Below are 10,619 nucleotides of genomic sequence, written 5' to 3' on the forward strand. Positions count from 1 at the left end.
CATTAGTCCGCCGAAGGCACAACGAACATTTCGCATAAATACTTTTTCAGAGGATACGTTTGATTCCGACAACACTAGTTATGATGATTATTCTGAAGGAAAACAAACAGCGCAGAATTACGACCCATATCCGGAAAACTGTTTCCATGACTTTTACCAGGAAAATAATATTTTAAACTATGAAACAGATTCAGAGCTTGATGACATTTATTTTTTAGAATGACAACTCTTCGCAAGGGGAAGCGATGGAAAGTCATATTGAAAGAATACGACTACGAACTTTTAAACCAGACCAAAATATCGCATTGCCCTGTGCTTGAAATCGAAAGTTAATTCTATGTCGGAAATGACACATAGTGACGATTGTTCCTCACATTACCATATTTATAGTGTCGAAGCACCAATGAACGTTTTCAAAAAGCAAGTAATCTTTGACCCTAGTGCAACAAACTCCTATCATATATCAATCTTCCATATTGTTATTTTTAAAACGGAGAATAAACTTGTCCTCACAGCTTTGGATAAATTTTCCAATTATCCATTGAAGATATAAAAGAACCTTTACGATAATTAGTATTTTTGTTCGGTGTTCCAAAAATTATAGTTTTTGATAATGAAAAATCGTTTAATTCGGCTTCAATAATTTTTATGTTACAAGACCAATATAGAAATCTACAAAGATCCACCATATACGAGTGTCGTGAATAATAGGAATAGGACACCAGCCGAAATATTTGCGGACGACGATTTAGTATAGACCCCTAAATGTATGATAAAGCAAGAAAAGATAATATCCAAGGATTGCGAGATAAACAAGCAACTGACCTTGAAACTCATAATAGAACGGGAACCAATCAAACAATTTGACCCAGATGATGAAATTTATGTATAAATCCATAAGCGTTTTAAATTGTCTCCAAGATTTGGAATGGAAATAGTAAAGGAAAATAACTCTACATACCACAATTGTTACAGAATCTGGAAAAGTAGTACAATACAAAATAGTACAAAATCAACATTAAGAACTGAGACCATTTTATATTTTTATACCCTCCACCATGGGTAGGAGGGTATATTAACTTTGTCATTCCGTTTGTAACACCTCTAAATATTCGTCGTAGACCCCATAAAGTATATATATTCATAATCAGCATAAAATTCTAAGACGATTTAGCGATGTCCGTCTGTCTGTCTGTCCGTCTGTCTGTCTGTCTGTCCGTCTGTCTTTCTGTCTGTTGAAATCACGATAGAGCCCACATTATTTGACGTAGACCTTTGAAATTTGGCACAAGTGTGTGTATTGTCCCTAGGATGGTTGGTATTGAAAATGAGATATATCGGTCCACGTTCTGGTATAGTCCCCATATAACGGTACATCCCGATATTCGGTATTTTGATGATTTATGCCACATTTTTCACGGATTTATCTGAAAATTGGTATTTGTAGGTCATGACGGGTCCCTGAGCGTGTGGCAAAACATTGCATGTATAGGTCCACGTTTTGGTATAGCCCCCATATTACGGTACCTACCGATAATCGGTATTTTGATGATTTATGCCACATTTTTTCACGGATTTGTCTGAAAATTGGTATTTGTAGGTCACAACGGGTCCCTGAGCGTGTGGCAAAACATTGCATGTATAGGTCCACGTTCTGGTATAGTCCCCATATAACGGTACCTCCCGATATTCGGTATTTTGATGATTTATGCCACATTTTTTCACTGATTTGTGTAAAAGTTGGTATTTGTGGGTCATAATGGGTCCTAGTTCGTGTGGCGAAACATTGTAATTATAGGTGCACGTGTTGGTGTAGCCCCTATATAACGGTACCTCCCGATATTCGGCATTTTAATGTTTTTAGCCACATTTCTTCTAATGTTCTTTTACCCTAGGGTGGAGGGTATTAAAAGTTTGGCCCGGCCGAACTTAATGTTTTTTTATTTGTTTTATTTTACATAACTTTAACATTTCGCTGCACCTCTTCAGAAAACAACATAAATTTTTTTAAATTCACACAGTCATACCATTCAGAATGGATACGCAAAAATACATTATTCACTTCATAGATATAGAGAGATACAAGAAACTCGTTGAAGTGAAAATTACACAAACCATACCTAAATCCAATCTATTTTTTTCCCACTCCTAACACACATAATATTACAAATACACGATATCCTTGAACCATAGAACCAATAGAAACATACAGAAAGAAAAAAGCCATTAATATGATAGGCACAGTCTGGAAATATATTGCAGAATCTCCAGACGAAGAGGATTTTAAATTAATTACAAGAAGTTTAAATCAAACAATCCAAAATAATAATCAACACATAAAAATAATAATGTTTCTACAGAGGGGTTACAAAACCTTAATCAAATTACCACTAAAATAACAAAAGCCATGAAACAAGATAGCAACTATGTAAATGAAACTGCACTCAGGATGCAAATAAAACTTAGATTTACCAAAGAAGATCTAACTGATATTAAATTTGCAATACAATGGGCAATGCAACACATTGTAAGCTCCTTTTTGTTAAATAAATAAGAAATGATAATTGAATTAGAAAAAAAAAAAAAAAAAACAGTAAAAACGAAGTAAGTTCGGCTGGGCGAACTTTGAATACCCTCCACCATTTGGAACGAATAAGAAAATCTTCAAAGAAATAAATTACATTAAAAATTCTTTTGAAATCTTTAAAATACCTAATATCGGAAGAACCTTTATAGATAATTCTCTTTCAATGGATAAAGTACTCACAAGAAACTCCTTGTGTACAAATTCAGACAACTCCGTTGAAAAATGTGGCTAAAATCGTCAAAATACCGAATATCGGGGGGTACCGATATATAGGAGCTATAAAATATCGTGGACCTATATAGACAATTCTCTTTCAGGGGGTAAAGTACTCGCAAAGAGTTCCCTATGTGGAATTTCGTTAAAAATGTATCTAAAATCATCAAAATACAGAATATCGGGGGTTACCGTTATATGGGGGCTATGCGACATCGTGGACCTGTATACACAATCCTCTTTAAGGGGACAAAGTAGTAAAGAATATCGGGGGGTACCGTTATATGGGAGCTACACGATATCGTTCACCTATATAGATAATTCTCTTTCAAGGGATAAAGTACTCACAAGAAACTCCTTATGTGAAATTTCAGACCTTTACATTAGAAAATGTGACCAAAATCATCAAAATACCCAACCGTTATATGGGTGCTAAACAATATCGTGGACCGATATAGCCCGTCTTCGAACTTCACCTGCCTGCTGAGAAAAGACAGATCTGTGCAAAATTTTAGCTTCCCATCTTAATTCGTTTTCACGGTAGCGTGATTACAAGAGACGGATATACGGATGGACTGGGCTAAATCACTTTAGAATTTTACGTTGATCAAGAATATATATACTTTTTTGGGTCTAAAATTATTATTTCGATTAGTTACAAACGGAATGACGAACTTAATATACCCTCCAAACTTTGTATGGTGGAGGGTATAATAAAACGTGATAATATTATTTTAACATCAATAGAGGAAGCCCTACAATTTGCAAAAATGAAAGTAATGTATGATCACAAAAAACTTTTATATATTATTGTAATTCCTCTAACTAGCAAAGAAAACTTCCAAAATTGTGTTAATCAGACCTGTAAGAATAATTATAGAATCTTAACTACTAAATTTAATGAAATTATTAAAAACAATAATAGTACATAGCGCGTAAAAAGCAAATGCGTATTAACAACTCGGATTGAATTTATGTTGTCCAATAACTCACGGGTATCATATTCCTCAATATAAAATATTTCACCCGGTATTAGTTTTTCTTAGTGATATTAGTGGAACAGTAAAAAACAAATCTTTAAACGAAACATTTTTATAGAATTCCACAATATAACGCTACGTATTAATGACAAATCGTATAAAAATTTTTAATCTCCATTTATAAATATTAGTCCTCCAGGAATACAACAAGCGCCTGTCGAAGATGATTTCATAAGTCTGTTGTCCTTGAAAATGTTAAGCTATTTGCATATTAATAACACTAAGTACATCCGTGAACTCAAGTCAGAAACAATTGCTACCAAATTTACCTTTTTTCCCTATTTTCCATTTTTGCTATATGCTTATTGATAATTGGGTTTTTAACAAAGAAAAAACATAAAAGTAGTCATTCAACCCATTGCCCTAGTCACGAAATAATGCAGATCCCAGTCACTCGAAACAAGGTGCAAGTACCAGATCCACAAAAGGTCGATGACCTACCATATTTCTAACGATTGGGGACAATCATTTTTAAAAAGGGGAGGAATTAACACATAATAAGTTGTTAGCCCAACAAAAATATGGGTGTTTTTCCTAAAAATAATTCCAGACTTATAAATTCCAATGAAACTGCATTGCAGACATTCGTCTGAACCAAATATTTCCCCATAATTCAATTTCCATTTATTAATTAAATAAACCAAAAAAAAAATAAATTTCAGGTAGTTGACTTCGTCAGCTCATCCAACGCTTAGCGCTTGTAGACAAATAAACATGGTAACAGCAACTAATGTTTAAACAACAGAGTGGAACGATTTCATTTGAAATAAATTTGTTAAGTACCCAAATTAATTTTAGAATTAAATTCTCACTTAAATATGTTGAAATGTTTGGCATATACCACCAAAATACCAAATATTCAGAGGTGGCGCCTTATGAGTCACAAAAAAGCTAATGAGCCTATTCCGCCAGTATACTGACAAATAATTTTTAAATTTTATTTATAAATAATGTGTCTAAAATCATCAGAATAGCGAAGGAAAATGTGAGCCTATGTAGGCAATGCTTTGCACATGAGGTGGAGCCTGTCACAAACCCTAATTACAAATAATTTTGTTTGAAAATGTGATCTAAAATACCGAACATCGGTAGATAGCGTTATGTGGGAAACTGTTGGGACAAAGTTTGTCCACAAGAGGTAGAACCTAATATGACGTCTATGAACCTAATTTTTAACAATTCCGTTTAAAACCGGGCTTAAACTCTTAGAACACCTTACAAACTCTGAGTACCTTATTTTTAGTAATCCTGTTAGAAAACAACAATTCTGTTAGAAAATTTAAGAAATCATTTCCGTACTGTCTACTGACTAGGTACATGTGTGTGCAAAATATTTACCACAATTTGTTCGAAAAGTATTGTAATTACAATAGATAGACGGAAATCGCTAAATCGACTAATCGAGTGGAACACTGATTAAGAATATATTTACTATGTAGAAAATAACACGCGTATTTCGAAAAAGAAGTTCATTGTTTTAAGTTTAAGATTGTGAAAAAAAATTGTTTAAAATAACAATTACAAAAGTTGTAAGTTCGGCCGGGCTAAACTTTGAATAACCTCCACCATTTGGAACAAATTTGGCAATTTTCAAAAAAAAAAAAAATAAATAAATAAATAGAATAAAATCCATTAAAAATTCTGTTAAAATCTTAAAAATACCGAATGTATCCGTATATTAGGGTCTATACGACGATGTGAACCTGCATAGGCAATATTCGTCATGAGCTATTAAATGCGAAACTTGAAAAAATCAGTTTATAATGTAACTAAAATCATCTAAATACCGAATATAGAGAGGTACCATGGGGGTTATAAAACGTGGACCTGCACAGACAATTTTCTGGCATAGGGTGTTGTATTCATTGCGAACTTCAAATACAAAATTTGATATTCCGGTAAATAATGCCGCTAAAATCATCAAAACACCGAATATCGTCAGGTACCGTTATATGGGTGCTATACGAAAACGTGGACCTACATGACCCATTTTCAATACCGAAATACCTGTAGACATAATACACAATTGTGTGCTGTCTAAAATGTATAGTTCAAGGTGTTACAAACGGAATTACAAACTTAATATACCTTCCATTCAATGGTGGAGGGTATAAAAAGTAACATGTACACTTCATAAAGGGAACTATTTTTCTAAACAGCAAACAATTCTTTTCTGTGCACTTGATAAGACACAAATTGCACTACCCTGTTTTACTTGTAACGAATAAAAAACAGATGGACCATACAGCACTGTAATAAATATCTTTCCCATCAAAATAAATGTTATTTGACATGCTTTATTCCAAGAGGACCCTTTTTTTCTAGATTATTCTAATTAAGGAAACAACCCAGCTGTTTTTTGCAATGTACCTGAACCGGCAACCGATTTAAATATTTTTGTGAAAAATAAATGAAGTTGTTAACCTAAGTAAAAAACATCATGTTTGGCCGGGATGAAAATTTAATATTTTACCATAATGTAAAGTGAATTTTTATGAAAAATACCGAATATAGGGAGGTACCGCTATATGAGGTCTACATTGTATTAGTATTTCTGTCACAGACTGTACTTGTTAGGAACTTATACAAACTCGGGTTGTCTATACCAAGGGTCCTGCATATCTAACACATATCTGAGTAATTTTATCAACAAACTTCAATTCGTTCAGAAGCAAGAGTGATATCTACATCCTTAAATTTATGGTACAATGAAGAAAAAGCAGGTTGAATTGAAAAAAAAAAAATAAGTAAAGAGGCCTACTTGTATGGATTTTTAAAGTCAAGATTACTATAAAAATCAACTACAACAAAATTTTTTTATTTTTAAATAAACAAAACCAGTTAATACAACAACTTCAAAATCAATGAATATATAAACAAAAAACTGTAAAGTTGATTGTAAGGTCACAACTTCTTATTCTATATTTTTCTAAAGATTTATTTGGCAACAATAAGTTTACACGCATATTAAATTGAATATTTTCTCAACAATTTTTTCATATAATTGAAAAGGACACTTCCATTCACAAATTAATTTGTCATGTTAACCCAGGCAAATACAAACAAGTAAAATACACTAAGTTCGGCTGGGCCGAGCTTCTAATACCTTCCACAATTATGTAAAGAAAACATTTTTATACAAAAGTATCTGGATTCAAACATATTCCACTTTAAACCCCAAACTTTAAAAAGATCTGTAGGAGAATGCAGTTAGAGTTTTCAATAAACAATATGGTGGTTGGAGCCATTCCAAGAGAGGCTTTATAGACATTTTATACTTAAAATTTTTAATCTACATACTGCGAGTCTTAAATATTAAATTGCACATAATTTCGTGGGTAAATGTGACTAGGATTATCAAAATACCGAATATCGATCTATATATCAAACAAACGATGCTGAAGACAACTCCATTATGATATTTGATGATGATGCGTGTAAAAAACAAAATAATATTCGTGCATATATTTTCATGGGGAGACATAAAAATGTCGATTCTTTTTACTTATGTCAAACATACACAAAAATTCCAAAACATCTTGTAAGAGATAATTGAAATTTCCTCAATATATTTAAGAAAGACCATGTTAATATGAATCATGTTTTTAATGAGCATGTTGGAGGAGACATGTCATTTAATAAATTTGTCGAGATTTACCGAGTATGCTGGAATGATAAATATGGATTTTTAGTTATAAGCAAAGATGCTAGCAATTTGGATTCCCGATATAGAAAAGGATTTAATGTGTTTATACATATTTAGTATTCCATTACACGTAGGTTCAATTAGACATTGTTCTTAATCCGCCCAGCTATATTGACATGTACATCCTTTCATATGTAATTGTTTGTTTATATAAACCGCCCCGATTTAAACATTTTAAATAATAATTTGAAACCGCCAGTTTGAAAACCATTGGTCTAGAAACCACCATTTTCAAAACCATCAGTTTGGAAACCACCGTTTAAAAGTCACCTATTTAAAAAACATCGTTTTAAATCAACCACTGATTTAAAATGGACGAAGATGTTTTTAAAAGAACTTATTAAATCGATGAGTGTTTTAAAAAGATAATTTCACGGATAGAACGAGATGGGGTAGCGATTAGAGTACTGTTCAAACTAATAATAAAACCACTAAAAGATGTTGTAAAATTATCTCATTTAAAGTTAGCTGAGACCAAGAATAAAACGAACATAATTAAAAATGAATCTAAAAAGGAGGTAGATGAAATCAAGTTCAGTATTAAAAACGCTGATCAAGATGATTCTATTGGAGATACGACGAAGAAACAGAAACAGTGTATGACAATGAACGCATTGTTGAAAAAAGTACAATATATGGTCAAAAATCATTATACTAGTTTTTAAAAAAGGTTGATGGCAAAAAAAGGTTGATGAAATGCAAAAAGAATTTTAAAAAAAATTTTATTTTCAAAATGTTATGAGTACTTAAGGATAATAGTTGTAGCAAATAAAATATCAATAAATAAAATTGATTAAAATTACGCAATTTAAATTCGGTAAGTTAAAATGAAAACTGTCGGTAAAACAGCACGATTTAGGTTTAGATAAACTTATTAGAATATAATACGACATCTCGCTTTTTTGGCTCGTTTCGTGGGCCATATGTGATTTACCGTTATGCTGAATGTAAACGAAAAGCGTAAATCGAAGTTATTAAAGACTTTCGAGTTCAGTGAAGTGCAAAAATACCAAAATATACTTTTTTTAAAATTTTTACATATTATTTTGGCAAGCGTTCCATGGATCATATGTGATTTACTGTTAGACTGAATGTAAACAAAAAGCGTAAACCGAAGTTATAAAAGAATTTCAAGTTCAGTGGAGCGTAAAAAATTACCAAAAAAACACTTTTTAAAAATGTTTACATATTATTTTGGCAAGTGTGATGAATTTAAAAAGAAAGTATCTCGTACCCCTCCCTCTCCTTTTATTTATCCCTTTTTATTTATCCCTTTTTAAGTATTTGGATTAGGCATCGTACTCCAAGTGCTGCCCAGCCAGAAGTAATTTCGTATTTAGAAGACAAGTTAGGGCTAAAATTTAATGAGCAGAAGAGAATGAATGTTCTTGCCGCTTTGCTTGTCGGGCAAAACTGTCTGAAATGAATTCAGTTGATGCCTTAAACCGAAACATAAAAAGCGAAGAATTTTATAAATACGGGTTACAAACCTTTCATGCTTGGATTACGTTTTTGAATGTGCCCTCCATATATCTTATAGACTACCACATCAAGTTTTGAAAGTTTTTAAACTAGATGATAAAAACATTGTTAAAGGAAAAAAATATAAAATTCAAACTGAATTCAATAAGGAGGTGGGCCTATTAGTCGATAAAATTAAAACTGGTTATGAAACATCGTATGATGGTAATACAGCAAAACGATTTTTTAACAATATTGAAATGTCTTCTAAAATAACAGAAGTTGATCCCACCCTTATTCGAAATTTTTCATATATTTTGAAAAAACTTTCTGATCAACTTTTACGGACTAGGAAAAATAGCCGCGAAGCAACTAATAAAGAATTAATTGAAAGAAGGATTTTGCAGTCTGAACCAAATATTACTATTCATAGAAAAACAAATAATAAGAAGGCTAAGAATTTTGAGACAACAAAACAATTTATTATCCAAACTGAATCCAGTGCTGAGGAAAGTTCTGAAGCTATAATAACGGAAATTTTTCAGATCAGCACCATTCAAGTGATGCGGGTTATGAAAGCTTTACTGACTAAGAAAATATATTTTGCGTTATTTGTTGAATTATTTCCCTCATATTTTTGATAAAAATATGTATTTGAAAAATAAAAAATCAAATATATGTAAATATTTGAAAAATATGTGTTTTCATCTCTTATTAAATATAATGATAGCAGGTAATTGAGAATTTAAAAAAATAAGTATTTATAATACATATAGAAATGATTTTCTTATTTGGTGTCAAGGAAATATTTTTTATAATATAATTTAATTATATACTAATCAAAAATACATCCGGGACTAATCAAGCTTAACTTAGATCAATTCTAACTACAATTTGTGAAAATATATTTTTTTCATTCCAGGATATATGGGAGGTGGATGTGTCCTTTAAGGTAATTTCTTATAACTCACCACACCAGTAATATACATATCAGAGACAAATTTACCAAATTAGGTTCAATTCCAACAGCAGTTTTGGAAAATATATTTTTTTTTATTTCAGGATATACGACATGAGAGCGAGTCCTTGCGAGATTTTAATGAATGTTATTCTTAAGGAACCCTACTATATATATTGGGATGACACTAATGAACTTTTGATCGTTTATAACTATTATTAGCTTTTAAAAATGCTGGGTTGGGTCTGATTAGTATCAGAACAAAAAAAAAAATCACATCTATTATTGAAGAGTTGAGAGAAGCTAATATAAATGAGCGTCTATATATTCGGTCACTGCTCAAACTCTAATACTTTTAGAAACCCTGCCTCTTTTTTTTTGGAGATTGCTATTGACTAGCATTATAATATTGATATCAAAAATAGAAAAATTTTAAATTTGGCCCAACCGTCGGAAAATAACAACACAGTCAACAAAGCTTAACTATCATCCGAAATAAGAAATTTGCGAAACGAAATGAATCTATTAAGAAAAGAGATCAGAAGTGACAGAAATCAATATAGTCTAGGTTCACTAATGTCATTACCTCAAAATATAATTCTTAACCAAATACTGTTAAAACAAATAGTACTTACGATGTGTACAAAGCTTTCA

This window comes from Musca domestica, unplaced genomic scaffold, assembly GCF_030504385.1.
Source record: "Musca domestica strain aabys unplaced genomic scaffold, Musca_domestica.polishedcontigs.V.1.1 379, whole genome shotgun sequence".
NCBI lineage: Eukaryota > Metazoa > Arthropoda > Insecta > Diptera > Muscidae > Musca > Musca domestica.